The sequence below is a fragment of the Crocuta crocuta genome, unplaced genomic scaffold (assembly GCF_008692635.1).
Source record: "Crocuta crocuta isolate KB4526 unplaced genomic scaffold, BGI_CrCroc_1.0 scaffold172, whole genome shotgun sequence".
Taxonomy (NCBI): Eukaryota; Metazoa; Chordata; class Mammalia; order Carnivora; family Hyaenidae; genus Crocuta; species Crocuta crocuta.
In genome coordinates, this window is record NW_027528872.1 from 7,352,772 (window position 1) to 7,368,214 (window position 15,443).

At 46.3% G+C, this 15,443-nt stretch overlaps 1 long non-coding RNA gene across 1 annotated transcript; it reads left to right on the forward strand.

Annotated features, from left to right (window-relative positions):
* Positions 1-209: 209 nt before the first annotated feature.
* LOC144225320 (uncharacterized) lies at positions 210-9,048 on the forward strand. Its single transcript, XR_013333272.1, has 3 exons — positions 210-1,215; positions 2,237-2,350; positions 8,522-9,048. It is a non-coding gene; the product is annotated as an uncharacterized LOC144225320 (long non-coding RNA).
* Positions 9,049-15,443: the final 6,395 nt, after the last annotated feature.

Below are 15,443 nucleotides of genomic sequence, written 5' to 3' on the forward strand. Positions count from 1 at the left end.
CCTGGTCTGCTCCCTACACCCCTTCCCATGCCCTGCCCTCCTACCCCCCAACCTGGCTAGATTCTCCAAGTTCCCTGGCTGGGGAGCAGGAAGGAGTAGGGAGTTTCCAGAAGGTCTCCGTAGAACTCCAGGGGGAGTCTTGGCAACTGGAAATTGTCAGCCGTCTCCTTGACAACCGGCAGCCAAATAATTCTGGGAATGGAGGAGGGAGGGGAGCTCTCAGCAGGGTGGCCAAGGGAAGCAGCCCTCAGCCCCCAGAAAACTTCGATCCCCCCCACCCCGTTACCTGTGTTGGTCAGGGGCCCATCAGGAGACAAAAATCCCACCAGTTAGTTGAAAGAAGGATAAAGAATCTATTAAAAAAAAAAAAAGAATCGATAACTAGATATAATGTTCCTGAGATAAGAGAAGGGCGACAAGAGAAGGAATGGCTCAGGCGTCATGGGGTCTCGGCAATGGCAGCCACCACGGCCAGCAGCTGGGGAAACCAGAGGAAGAGGCTATAATCACTAACCCTTAGACATTTGGAGGAGGGACCCAGAGCCCTGGGGAGGAGGCTCTCAGCCGGAAGGAAGGTCCCCTGGGCTTGTGCCCAGACCTCTGAGGAAGGGGCACCTGCTGGCAGGGGCCAGAGTCTCTGGAGCTGGCATGTGGGGTGCATGGCGAGTGGTGAAGCTGGACGTACTGGAGAAGTGGCATGCTGGATTCAGCTTCGGAAGGGGCCTGCTGCGGGGTGAAAGGGGGAGGCGATTGGGGTGCCTCTTACAGGGAACACACAGAAGGCAGGCGGTCACCGGTCCTCCTCCAGCCTGCAGCCTCCCACTAGTGGCTCCGGTTGCAAGGACCCAACTGGGAACAGCTGGTCAAGCAGAAACGGGATTCACAGGGCCCAAGGCCACCTTCACAAAGCAGTGTCCAGAGGATGGGGCTGGAGCTGAGAAGCCAGAAACTTCAAGTATTAGTCACTGCAGGGTGGGAAGCTCTGGTCTTCCCGCCCCAGCTCTACTGAAAAGAGCAGTACCGAGCACATGGGCGATGCTCCTCAAATATCGCCTGGCCTCTGCCGTCCTTGATTCCCCACCATGTACATGGGCAGGCCTTCCCGGACTGACTCTGGCTTCTCTTGAAAAGTTACCGACGTTCCCAGCCTCTGACGGCTGCAAGGAATTTGTATAACCGTGACGATGAAAACAACAGTAATGAGGAAATATTTAGGTAAGAGGGGCCTATGAAAACGGACTACAAATCACTTTGACCAAATCCTATGTTAAGGCTAAAGGACAAGATAAACAGATTCATGGGACAGAAATAGAACTGAGTCCAGAAATATACATCAGTACATAAGGAGAATACACAATAAAAGTGGTATTTTAAACCGGTGGGGAGAAGGATAGTTTATTTGATCAATTGCATAGGCCCTACTGGCTCTCTGAAAAAAACAGAACAAGGTTCATCTCTCTACCTCACAAGTTATTAAAACTAAATTTCAAATAGGTTGAAGATTTAAATGTGTTTAAATTTAAACATTTAAGACCATTTATATATTTTCATTTTTAAACAATTTCATGAGGAACTATTTAAAACAATTTTAAACACTGTTTAAAACAATCTAACGAGGAAAACATTAGAAGAATATTTATACAATCTATGGTTTGGGGAGATTTTTCTAAACAAAACGGAAAATCCAGAAGCTAGAGAAGAAAAGGTAGACATACATTTAAAAAATTTTTTTGTTAATGTTTATTTTAGAGAGAGAAAGAGAGAGCCTGAGTGGGGGAGGAGCAGAGAGAGGAGGAGACGCAGAGTCTGAAGCAGGCTCCAGGCTCCGAGCTGTCAGCATAGAGCCCAGTACGGGGCTTGAACTCACAGACCACGAGATCATGACCTGAGCTGAAGTTGGATGCTTAACCAACTGAGCCACCCAGCGCCCCCAACATCCCTTTTTTTTTTTTTAATTTTCAAAGGGTAAAAAATCACATATACAGAGTCAAAAGACAAATTACAGACAAAATTTCAACATCTACTACCTATAGAGAGTTAACATCCATCTGTCTGGGAGCAAAGAGCTCCCATGCACAGTAAGAAAGAGAAGCCAGCGAGAAAATGGACAAAACATATGAACATATTTGTATTTGTATTGGAAATGGCCAATGCACTCAGGGAAAGATGCATAATCTTGTTAATAGAGAAATGAATATTTTAAAAGCATGACTCCACTTTTCCTTTATCACAACAGCAAACCTTCAAGTGAGGAGAGCCAGCGCTGAAGGGTATGTGGGAGAAGCTACTCTCAGTCACAATGGTGGAGATGGGAGTTACCCAGACTTCTGAGAAAGGGATCTAGTAACAGGTATGGAAGGTAAATAGGCATCTCTTGGGGCGCCTGAGTGGCTCAGTCAGCTAGATGTTCGACTTCAGCTCAGGTCATGATCTCGTGGTTTGTGGGTTCAAGCCCAGCATTGGGCTCTGTGCTGACAGCTCAGAGCCTGGAGCCTGCTTCGGATTCTGTGTCTCCCTCTCTCTCTACCCCTCCCTGTTTGCACTCGTATCTCTCTCTCAAAAATAAACATTAAACATTTTTTTTAAATATATGCATCTCTTTGAACCAGCTATGGGTTATTTCATATGTCATGACATGTCATTTCTGGTTTTTTATCCTACAGAGAAGGAAGGAAGGAAGGAAGGAAGGAAGGAAGGAAGGAAAAGAGGAAAGGAGGGAGGGAGGAAATAAAAAAGAAAAAGTAAGAAAGGCAGCAAACTCCAGTATTCAAGGATATGCATAAAAAAATTGCATAGCACTTTTTTTTACAGCAACAAACATACTAGTAATTTTGGAATGATACACATAGGTCCATATACTGTATGTTATGCAACTATTAAGGGTAAATTACAAAAAGACAAATGCTGTATGATTCCGCTTTTGATACTTATAAAGTAGACAGACTGGGAGAAACAGAAAGAAAAGTGGTTTCCAGTGGCTGGGGTGAGAGGTGAATGGTGAGCTGGTGTTTCACGGGTACAGAGTTTCAGTTTTGTAAGGTGAGTAAGTTCTGGAGGTTGGTTGCATGACAGTGTGAATATCCTTAACATCAGGGGGCTGTACCCTTAAAAATGATTAAGGTGGCAAGTTTTACATATATTTTTGCCACTGTTTAAGAAAAAGAATACATTTAGAGGGGGATTTTTTTTGCAGCATTAGGTGAGAAAAGCAGCTTGCAGAGACATCTATGTGGAATTTGTAAACATAAACGACATATTTACATAAATATATATAAAGGCCTCTTGGGTAATCCAGACCTGCCTGGCTATGACCTCAGACCTCTGATGCCAGAGGGCTCTCCACCCTCCCCACAAAGCCTGGGATTCCAGCAGCCGCTGGCATTGAACTAGGCTCACTAGCTTTCTCAGCCTTTGGGGGGAAAAGCACCCTTTAGACTCCTGCCCTGGTGTTTCCCGATTTCAACCCTCCTCCCCCCAAACACTGGGCCCCCACGGACTCTGGCACCGCCAGCCAAGGCCCGCAGCTGTTTCCAATATTCTGCACAAACTTTATTGAAATGAGAAGCCCTGTTTATCATCCCTCAGGCCCCAGCTCCTCCTGATTAGGTACATATGACCTGACCTGTCAGCGGGGCCTGGGCCAGCAATCAAAGAGGAGATTGTTCTGAGCCAGGAGGGAAGGGGGCAGGTGCCTGGGGAGCTGAAAAGGGCCTCTGACCAATGAGGGGTGGATGGGGGATATTCTCAAGCTGAGGGGAGAAGGGGAGGGCAGAGCTGAGTAATTTAAGGGCCACTGGTCTGCTTGTCTTCTCTAGCCGTATCTTCTCTCTTCAATCCAAGCCCCTTCCAAAAGACATTTCCTAGAGCAAGAATATCTCCCCACCCCCCAGTTCCAAACTCAGTCCCAATTCCTCTTTCCTTTCATCTCTGAGCTGTACCAGGAACCCTCTCCAGACATAATAAAAAAGAAAAGGCACCCCTTCACAATTCCACTCCTCCAAGAGGCGCAGAATCATTAACACTCAAATACTGAAAATGCCTTAGAGATCACCTAAGTCTCAACTCCCTCTCGATGTAGAAAAATCTTTCTTCCTGGTCCTGCTTGTTGATGCTTGAACATTCTAAGCTACATGGTCCCATGTGATAGTCCCCAGCCATACGTGTCTATTTAAAAATAAATCTCACATCTGGATACATATCCAAAGAAAGTGAAATCAGAAGCTCGAAGATACTTCTGCACCCTCATGTTTATCACAGCATTATTCACAATCACTAAGGTATGGGAATAGCCTACATGCCTATCAAGGGATGAATGAATAAAGTAGATGTGGTCCAAATATACAATGGAGGGACGCCTGTGTGGCTCAGTCCATTAGGCATCACGTCTGACTTGATTTCGGCTCAGGTCATGATCTCACAGCTCGTGAGATGGAGCCCCGTGTAGGGCTCTGCGCTGACAGTGCAGATCCTGCTTGGGATTCTCTCTCTCCCTCTCTCTGTGCCCTTCCCTCACATTTTCTCTCTCCCTCAAAAATAAATAAATAAACTTTGACAGAATATATGCAATGGAATATTTCTCAACCCTAAAAAAGTAAACCCAGCTATTTATGACAAATGGATGGACCTGGAGGGCGTTATGCTAAATGAAATAAGCCAGAGGAAGACAGATACTGTATGGCATATATAGAATCTTACATGTGGAATCTAAAAAATGGGGGAGAAAAAAGTCAAACTCACAGATACAGAGTAGAATGGTGGTTGCCAGGGACTGGAAGGTGAGGGAAATGAGGAGAGATTAATCAAAGTGTTCAAACTTTCAGTGACAAGATGAGTATGTTCCGAGGGTCTCATGTATAGCATGCTGACTACGGTTAATAATACTGTACTATATATTTGAAATTTGCTGAGAGTAATTCTTAAGAGTTCTAACCAAAAAAGGAAGCAAGGTAACTACACGTGAGATGACGGATATGTAAATAAATTGGATTGTAATCACAATGTATGCTTGTATCAGATCATCACATTGTACACTTTAAATATAATTTTAGTTGTCAATTATACCTCAATAAAACTAGGGAAAATGAGTTCAAACTAAAAATTCAGTTTCTTAGTCATACTAGCCACATTTCAATTGCTCAATGGCCACGTGTTTTGGACAATGTGTTGACACTCATTGTGTCACACACACATTGTTTCACAAATGCTAGCGTAAGACATGAGACTCCTGAGTCTGAGACAAAAGACTTTATTATTTATAGCAATATCAGTGGCCAGAGTATCAGCATTTGCTTGCTCTAGTTTCCTGAGCTCCAGTTCTCGCAGGGCAACATGAGGAGGGCCAGATGATCCTTGTGCATGCAGTGGGCTCCAATACAAGAGAGAAACCCCCAATTTAGGGAACCTGAATCTTTTATAATGGGCAGGAAGCAGGCTGTTTTCTTGGCTCTGCAGGAAGACATTATCTCTGCCTTCCAAGACTGTTGGCTATACAAATGTCTTTGAAAATTGTCCAGAAAAAGGTAGTCAGTGCCCTCCTTGAAAAATGTGCAGAAATGCAAAAGACCCATGAAGTGTCTCCCAGCACAATGCAGATATTGAACATGCCCATTATTGCAGAAGTTCTGTCGGACAGGACTGTTCTAAACCATGGGGAGCCAGCTGCTTTACTAGGTCCTCCTCATCAGTTCTGAATTCTGACCAAAGGAATCAGAGAGAAATGAGCCAGCGTTGGCTCCTCTGTACCCTCATGTGTAAGTTTCAAGGTGTCTTCCTCCAGCCAGATGTTCTTTCACATCACATTTCTTGTCTTTCTTAACTAAGCTGTGAAAGGCTGGGTCTGAGTTAACATTTATACGGTGCTTCACCCAGGGCTTTCACGTGCTGTGTTCATGAGGACGCTGTGAGTCCAGGAGGGGCAAAGGAAGATACTCCCGAGTGGTCCCACTCTCCAGGGCAGTGGTTGCCAAACTTAAGCAAGTGTGGGAATTGCCTGGAAGGTTTGAGAAAAGAGCTTGCTGCGCCCCATTCCCAGAGTTTCTGATTCAGGAGGTCAATGGTAGGGCCTGAGGATTTGCATTTCTGAGACCTTCTCAGGTGATGCTGATGCTGCCAACCTGGGGACCACACTGTGACAGCCACTGTCCTTGTGGGATGGGAGCACTTTGGGCAACATCCAAGGTAACACACGGATGACAATTTTTATCTTATCTATATTTGTGCATTAAGGCATGTTGAAAAAATAACCAGTACACATCAAACTAGTTACATTTTTTTTTTAATTTATGTCTATTTATTCTTGAGAGAGAGACTCTGACAGAGTGTGAGTGGGGGAGGGGCAGAGAGACAGTGGGAGACACAGAATCCAAAGATCTGTCAGCACAGAGCCTGATGCAGGTCTCGAACTCATGAACCACGAGATCATGACCTGAGCCAAAGTCATGTGCCTAACCAACTGAGGCATCCAAGCGCCCCCAAACTAATTACATTCTTAGGCAAAAATAAATTGATATAAGGACGTATTTACATATATAAAGCACAACCTCTCAGCTTCCACATTTATAAAATGGCATTAAGTTCTTATGAGAGTTCCCAGGCCTTGTGAGGGTCTACTTCCTTCCTCCCTCCATCTCCCTACCTTCCTTCCTTTGGAAGAAGGCACAGTCCCCACCCTTACAGTCTAGGGGACACACTGTGTCACCTTTAAATGCTAAGAACTTGTCAGGGGTCATTATAGCCCCAGTCTCCCACCCTAAGACAGAAGCTTCAGCCCGAGGACTCTGGAAGGAAGAACAAATCCTAGCAGAGGGGAAAGTGGAGGGTCACGCAGCTACTTTCCAGATGGGCGATCCTGGGCCCTCCTGCTTGGGACCAAACAGTGCCATCCTTCCCCTCCGGGGAAGCTACCTTGAGTTAATAAAGCATCCTGAGTCCCAACCCAGGGATGGAACTGAGCCTGACCCAGAGAATCCATCCAGAACAGAATCCATGTTCCTTTTCTAGAGCATTAAGGCCTTGTCTCAATGGGCCCAGTCTTAATGGTAGTAGGACCACAGGAATGACAAAATAGGGAAACAAATAGTCTGCGGCCATCCGCACAGAGAAACCTCTCTGGAGGAGCCCCTTCAGGGAGCTCAGGTCACACCAGCTGTCGGACGGGCTGCTAACTGGTACAGGGGCAGCCTTTTAAGTGAACCCCTACATTCAGGCTTTGGGCTGAGCCTGTAGGCTTCGAGCGATGTTTCCATCACACCATTCATTCCACAGGGCTTTCTGCTCCCTGCCCTCCTCGTTTTAATGATCTCAGACAGACATAAAAACGGCTGAGCTCAGCACAAGTGACTGAGACATGAACATTGCCTCAGAGTCCCCGCGGACCCCAGCTGGGTACCGTGCCGCCCTCGGTTCCATTTTGACAGGATAAAGTGAACTCATTTATTCAGTTGTTTTAAGTGAGCTCACGCTAGGCAGTGCCAGAGAACAGAGACATAAATCTCTCCCAGCACACCGAGTCACTGCCAAACACCTTGGATAAAACTTTCTGCTTGTTCAAGATAGTTTTTCCTCCCCTCCAAATATGAGGAGGGGAAAAGTGCTAAAAATTGAAGGGAACGGAGGGAGGGTGTTAGCAGATTCTGGGAATGACAAACTTGTCAACGCTTTGGCCTAATAAAAATTCTTCCAGTAAGAAAGGCAAACTTTTAACTCAGAGATTTTCCTTAACGCTTTTGGTGGGTGTGGAGGGTGTCCCTGGTCATTTGGTCCAGCTGCGGGTTAACCCTGTATGAGGAGCAAGGGACTCCTTGCTTACATCTCTAGGGGCTGTATCTGTACCAGAGGTGGGTCTGCTGGTCACACTTCACCTTCTGGGCAGTGGGTACAGCCTCGGGGACTTCTAGATGAGAGCAAACCTAAGCAGGCTCTTTGAAAACACCTTCAGAACTGCCCCAGCCAGAGAGAAGACTTACCTCAGGAGCACAATCACTTAGAGAAGGGACAACGAGTGATGTGGCCCTTTGTGGCTGCGGGATGAACCGCTTTTGTTTTTCCTGTTCACAAAGAGATTTCAAGGCAGTTTTTATTCTTTGCCAACACTTGAAAGCAACAAACAGGTAAAAAACCTTGACTGTAACCTTACCGTCCCAACAATGTATCAGATGGCTTTGTGTTTCTTGTCTATACACATACTTTTAAAAGCATAATGGGAGGCACCTGGGTGGCTCGGTCGGCTAAGCATCCAACTTAGGCTCAGGTCATGATCTCGTGGTTCAGTGAGTTCAAGTCCCGTGGTGGGCTCTGTGCTGACGGCTCGGAGCCTGGAGCCTGCTTCAGATTATGTGTCTCCCTGTCTCTCTCTGTCCCTCCACTGCTCACGCTCTCTCAAAAATAAATAAACGTTAAAAAATAAATAATTAAAAGCATAATGGTCATAATGGTCACCAGGCTCTAGCTGCCTGGCCTCCCCTGCCTCCTAACTCACCTTTCTTTTTTTTTTCAACCAACTCACCTTTCTTTTTTTTTTCAGCCAAGAATTCCACATAGATTGGTGTTCTATTATAGCTTTGCTATTCAAGGTGTGGTCTGCATATGAAGAGCACGGGCACCACCCAGGCGTCCCCTCGGTGAGCTGCAGAATCACACATACACTGGCTGATTTCTGTTTATGTCGCAGCCTGACACCGCGGCGCTAAAACACGTGAGCTGGGACAAAGCTCTTGTCTACACTGGAGCAGCACGCTTTCTCCCTCTGCCCCCTCTTCCTGCCGGTGTGGAACACCCGTGAGGGCTGAAGAACCCAGAAGAACCCAACTGGGTGCTGGGATCTAGAGGGTCCAGCAGAAGGCTCTCCACCTCCCCGCCTCGTGGTCTAGCAGAGCTGAAGCAAGGACAGCAGAGCGGGGTCCTCCACCATGAGGAGCAGAGGTGAACAGGACTTCAGAGCTGGGAGGCTCCTTGGGGGACGAGGCCGGGGCAGATGAAGTGGCTTCACCCTGGCCCAGAGGGGCTAACAACACTCCAGGTGGGGCTGGAACCCGGGTCTCCTGGCCTGTGCAGCATACACCAGTCTCCCTCGCCCAAACTCCCCACCCCCATCCCCACCACCACCCCCCCGGCAGACACAAGGGCACTCATGGACCAGCCCAGGTACAGCCAGCTGAGTCCCTCCAACACCCCTGCCCCCAAGCATCCCAGCCTCCCAGCCCACGCCAAGCCCGTTCCCTCTGCCTTTGCTCCGAGCATGCCTCCGGACATGGAGACAGAAACGACCTACCAGGAAATTAAATACTGCACAAATTAATGTACGGACTGAATAGCTGTAACTGCCAAATGGATGCAGTCAAATAAAAATCCAGAGTTTTTTGAAAGTTGATAAAATGGATCTAAAATTAATCTCAAAGAATAAAACTAGTAATGATGTTTTTAAAAATGAGAGGGGAATTGGGGCGCCTGGGTGGTTCAGTCGATTGGGGGTCTGACTTCGGCTCAGGTCATGATCTTAGTTTGTGAGTTCAAGCCCCTTGTCGGGCTCTGTGTTGACAGCTCAGAGCCTGGCGCCTGCTTCGGATTCTGTGTCTCCCTCTTTCTCTGTCCCTCCACTAAGTTCTCTCTTTCTCTCTCAATCTCTTTCTCTCTCAAAAATAAACATAAAATTTTTTTAAAATGAGAGGGAACTACAATAGTCAAGAGGAGGACCGAGTCCTTAGACTAAAATAGATTATGTAACAATACTTAAAACTGTGGTACCGGCACAATAAACTGGAATCAAGCAGATAGTCAGAATCCTGTCATATGTGCATGGATGTATAGAGATTTAATATGATAAAGGAAAAATCCAAAGATTATGGAAAAAGGAAAGGATCTCTCAGTAAATGGTGTCGGAATTATGATCATTTTTTAAAAATATTTATTTTTGAGAGAGAGACAGAGAGCAGGGGAGGAGCAGAGAGAGAAGGAGACACCAAATCCAAAGCAGGTTCCAGGCTGCTAGCTGTCAGCACAGAGTCCGATGCGGGGCTCGAACTCACAAACGGTGAGATTATGATCTCAGCCGAAGTGGAATGCTTAACTGACTCAGCCACCCAGGTGCCCCAGAATTATTAACATTAAAAAAAATTTTTTTTAGGGGCGCCTGGGTGGCTTAGTCAGATAAGCGTCCGACTTTCGCTTAGGTCATGATCTCGCGGTTCGTGGGTTCGANGGTAAGCAGGGGAGGAGCAGAGAGAGAGGGAGACACAGAATCCAAAGCAGGCGCCAGGCTCTGAGCTGTCAGCACAGAGCCTGATGCAGCCCTCAAACCCATGAATGTGAGATCATGACCTGAGCAGAAGTCCGACGTCTAACCGACTGAGCCACCCAGGTGCCCCTTAACATTTTTTTAAAAGAGGGGTTGCCTCAATGGCTCAGTCAGTTGAGCATCCAACTCTTGATTTCGGCTCAGGTCATGATCTCGCAGTTCATGGGATACAGCCTCGCATCCTGGCTCTGTGTGGACAGTGTGGAACCTGCTTGGCATTCTCTCTCTCCTTTCTCTCTGCCCCTCCCCTAGTCACACTCCAAAGTGCTCTTTCTCTTAATATAAATAAACTTAAAAAAAATGTGATCAATTTGATATACTTCTCACCAGAATAAATTTCAGATGGAATAGTCAAATATCTTTTTTATTTTTAAATGTTTTATTTTGAGAGAGAGTACAAGCAGGGGAGGGGCAGAAAGAGAGAAAGGGAGAAACAGAATCCAAAGCAGGCTTCAGGCTCTGAGCTGTCAGCCCAGAGCCCAATATGGGGCTTGAACCCATGAACTATGAAACCTGAGCTAAATAGGACCCTTAACTGACTAAGCCACCCAGGCAGCACTCAAATATCTTTTCTAAAGATGAAATTACAACAATAACAGAGCATAAAACTGGCTATTTCCTAGAGCAGTGCTAACATTCTAGAACCAGAAGTCAAAACTCACAAAACTATTGATATATTTTACTGTAAAAAATAGATAATTTTTCTGTGTAAGCCATAATATTAATAACAAAGGCAAACTGGGAGTACATGTTTTAGGAAAAATGGTTAATATCTTTATTTTATTTGGAAAAATCAGCTCACACATGTACTTCACACAACTGGATAAGGACAACATTAAGATCTCATAAGATAAATGGGCAAAGAACACCATAGATGTTTTTCAAACAACGAACCATATTCAAAAAAATTCCAATCTTATTTGTAATAGAAGAAATGTAAACCAGAAAAAAGTTGCCAAGCACTTTGAAAATGAAATACTCCTTGCTGGTAAGGCGGGATGAAATCAGAAGGGTGATATAAACGGGTGTGGTTATGGCCCTCTAGAAGCAATTTGGCACCATTTATCAAAAGCCATGAAAATGCTCCTAATTTTTGCCTAATACTCAAACTTAAATGTCTCTCCCTCCCAAGAAATAACTCAAAATAATGGGCAAGAAGATTTGCTCCATTACTTAGAAGTCTATAATTTTGAAAAACTGGACAGCATCTAAGTGCTCTACAAAGCTAAGCTGTTTTGAACGCACTGTGTTATATTCACCTGATAGGAGAGCCTGGCCAATAATTATTTTTCATAATTATTCCAAAGACTACTTAGCACTATGAAAGAACACCTGAATGTTTCTAATAAAGAGACATAACATGCACGCACTATGATTAACCACCAATAGTCACACTAAGGTGGAAAGGACTGTATCAAGATAATAATTGTTATGATCAAGTAATGAGATATTTTATAATTTTCCTCTACTTTTATTTGCTGTTTTCTTGTTTTTATAATGTAAATATTAGGTGAAAAATAATCCACATTCTGCATAAGTTGATGAAGACAAGTAGAAAGAGGTGGTCACATGGGGAAGAGACCGGTGAACCTGAAAGTTGAGACAGGGTGCAGGTAGAACTTAGTCACTCTGTTGATGTCATTTCCTTTGTGGAAGACAGTCTTCCTCTGTGCAAAGCTTCTAGGGCTCACGTAGCCTCTATGTGTGTAGCTCCGTGTGTGGAGTCACGGAAACATGGCACTTCAGAATGGACAGAGTCTCTGGGATCATTGCATTCCAAACTCCCAGTTAATTCAAGAACCACAAATACAATATCCATTGCGAGTGACCGCAGTGGATGCTTCTGATTGACTACAGAGTCCTATGACTGGGGAGCTCACTACCTCACAAGGCAGCCTGTTCAGACTTTGCCTTCTTAATCAGGCCTGAGGCTGTAATACTTGACCGTGTCTCTAAACCTCACAAAAAGCGGGCTTCCTGGTCAATCATTTCCTTCCAACTGGGATTCCAAGCCACAAATCACAAACTAAGGGACTGGAGTAAAACCACATCATTCTTCCTAACACAAGAAAAATATCAAGCTCAAAATAAGACATTATCCCCACTCATGGAAATGTATTTTATAAATGGGAATATAGAAACCCACAACCATTCTACTGAATAGAAGAAAATCACAGGCAAGGACAAATTCCCAAAGAAGAGTATGAGATGGTTTGCCCACATTTCTCTCTAAAGACTAAGGACTTCAGAAGATTCTCATTTAGAAAATTCTTTCATTTGTTCTGGAATACAAGAAAAGGAAAGCCATTCTTTCTTAATATATTGGAGCTGCTGGCTGTCTTTAATCAGACTAGAAGTTGAAGCAGATTAACTGGGGAGGGAGGGAGGGCAGCTCAACACGGGCAGTGGGTCTCCGTGGCTTTTCAGGACACACTGTTACTTCTCTTAACCTAGAATCACCCTATTTCAGGTGTGTTTCCCGTATTTCATTAGAAGTTCCCAGAAAGTTGCCTGTTTAATGGCGGGGTGGAAAATGACATTATAAAAGGATAATGGTGCTTCAACCCCACCCCAACTTTTAAATGATAGTCTATGGAGTGTTATGGATAATTTTAAAATGATAAGCTGCAAAGTGTTATTTGGCAGCTGGTACACAACATTTGTTCCCTGACCCCACCTCAGATTCATATGTCGAAGCCCCAACCCCAGTGTGGTGGTGTTTGGAAGTGTGGATGTGGGAAGGTAATTCGGTCATGAGGGTGAGGCCCTCATGAGATTATGGGATTAGAGACACGAGAAAGGTAGCAGGTGCCAGCTCTCTCTCCCCCTGCCACGTGGGGATGGAGTGCGAAGGCAGAAGAGAGTCCTCTCCAGAAACGGAACACTGCTGGACCTTGATCTGGGACTTTCCAGCCTCCAGAATTGTAAGCAAAGAAATTTCTGTTGTTTCAACCACCTAGTCTGTGGTATTTTGTTATGGGGCCCCAGCTGAGACACAGCAATAAGGAAAATCAAGGGGAGAGGGCAGCCTCTCAGGCTGATGGCACCAGGCAGCACAGTTGGGGTGGGAGGGAGGGGTGTGGGGTTAGAGCCTGGCTGACCAGTCCCTCCTTAGACAGCAGGAAGCACTGCCAGGAACACGGAATAATGCAGAACCTAGAACTGAAAACGTTAGCCAGGGAACGGGGTCAGCAGACAGAAGAAAGAAGACCGTGGGTAAAAAAAAGTAAAAGTATACAAAATTCTGGGGCAAGTTCTTTTCGGATTCTTCCAAGAACAGAAAGGTGGTGTTCCTTGCAGCATAGCCTGAGATATTTCACAGTCTGTAGGTTACATTGTTATGAGTGTCTTTAATACACAGGATGATTCCCTGCAAGCAGTGGGGGTTGGAGTGAGGGGGTAGGATTTCAGAGGACCCCTCTCTTCCGTTAGTCCTGTGCTAAAGCTAACATATGCCCAGCTGCTGGGCCCCTCGTGCCCTCTGGATCGGCACAATGGGTCCTCCGTGCAATGGCAGGAAAGGACAGAGCAAGGCCCTCGAGCTCAGGGGCCAAGACGTGCAGGGCCATGGAGAGGTCCTTGCTCTCAACTCCCATTTCCTTCCACCCTGCCGGCTGTGTTGTCTTTCTGCTGGGGTGCCTACTTGAATGAAGGGAAGGAGACGGAGCCTCTCAGGGGACCAGGAGCAGAAGCGAGGCTGGACACAAGCAGCTGCTCTCCCCAGTGCTGGAGAGGCACCGCCATCTCCCCCATCCAACAATCCTCTAAGACTTTCCACCATTGATCACATGTGCAGAGACTGCCAGCGACTTTACGGGGACCAGGCTTTGCTGGGGAGGATCAACACTTGCTGGTGACCAAGAACAATAATGTCTCTTGAGAAGGGCTGTCAGACATCCTACCAGACTATGACCAACACCTCCGCCTTTCCTATTATTCATAGTTGCCTTAGATCCAGCACCCAACATCCCAGGAGCCGTGCCCTAGGAGGGGTGTTCACGCACAGCTCCCGCTGGGAATCACAGCCCTGCTCTACGTAATCGTGAATTTCAATACACTAACAGGACCGAGCTGGCCAAGATAAACCGAATGGGTTTGGTTTAGTATTTAGTGCCAAGTAATACACAGCTGATTAATCCAGGCCACAGATGCACTGAAATCATCTGGTTATTCCTTGCTTCTCCACTGACTCCTTCCTCAGGCAGGCATCAACTGAGAGATGACCTCGGCCGGGCCACGCACGGTGTGATGTGACAATTGCTTGCAGCTTCCAGCAAGGAGCTGCACCCTGCAAAACAGCCTTCAGATTATTGACTCACCAGACCAGACGGCGAGTGTTAAGACAGCTGTGATGCACACAGAACACGGGAGGGCTTTGCTGCCTCCTAGGTGGCGACACAAAAGAATATGAGGAGAGGGGCAAAGGGGAAGGCCGAAGAATGCCCACTATTTGCAGATCCTGTGGGAACAGTTGCCAAATGGAAACGACTGAAGACATTTGTGAGGGTAACTGGTAGGGAGTCTATCAGCCGTCTTAACTGGAAGGGGAAGCGGTAGTTTTATTGAGAACACCGCAAGGCAGAGCGGAATATGATGCAAAGTCCCACTCAGTTCTCAAATAGTGAGAGAGAGCAGACGCCTTGATATGCTCCCTATGCTCAGTCCTCCTATGCCCTGTGATTGGGGTTCACAACTAGGATGGAAAACGGCAGGGAAGAATGTCAGTGAAGGAAGAAATGGCAAAGGAATAGTTACTGGACAAGTATTTACTGAGCGTCTCTTATGTGCAGGTCACTGGCTGGGGCTTGGGGACACAGTGGACAGCAAGAACGACCACAAACCGACCGCAGTCCAGAGAGGAAGGCAGACAAAGTGAGAGGAAACCCCGAGGGGGCGATCAGAGGTGGGAGTTCCGCTTCCTACAAATTCTGTCGCTGGAGGCTTTTCTAGGCGTCGGTCTCCTGAGACAGAGCTCTGTTACCTACAGCTTTGCCTGTGCCTTCAGCTCCCCTCCACTGCACTCTGGGCTCTACCTTTCAGGGGTCTGGCTCTTTTTTCCCCACCCGGGGGGGGTCATGGTGATGAGCAGGGCCCATGTCAGGGAAGCGTAGGGCGGTACTAAGTACATGACGTGAGGCACCAGTCAATACGT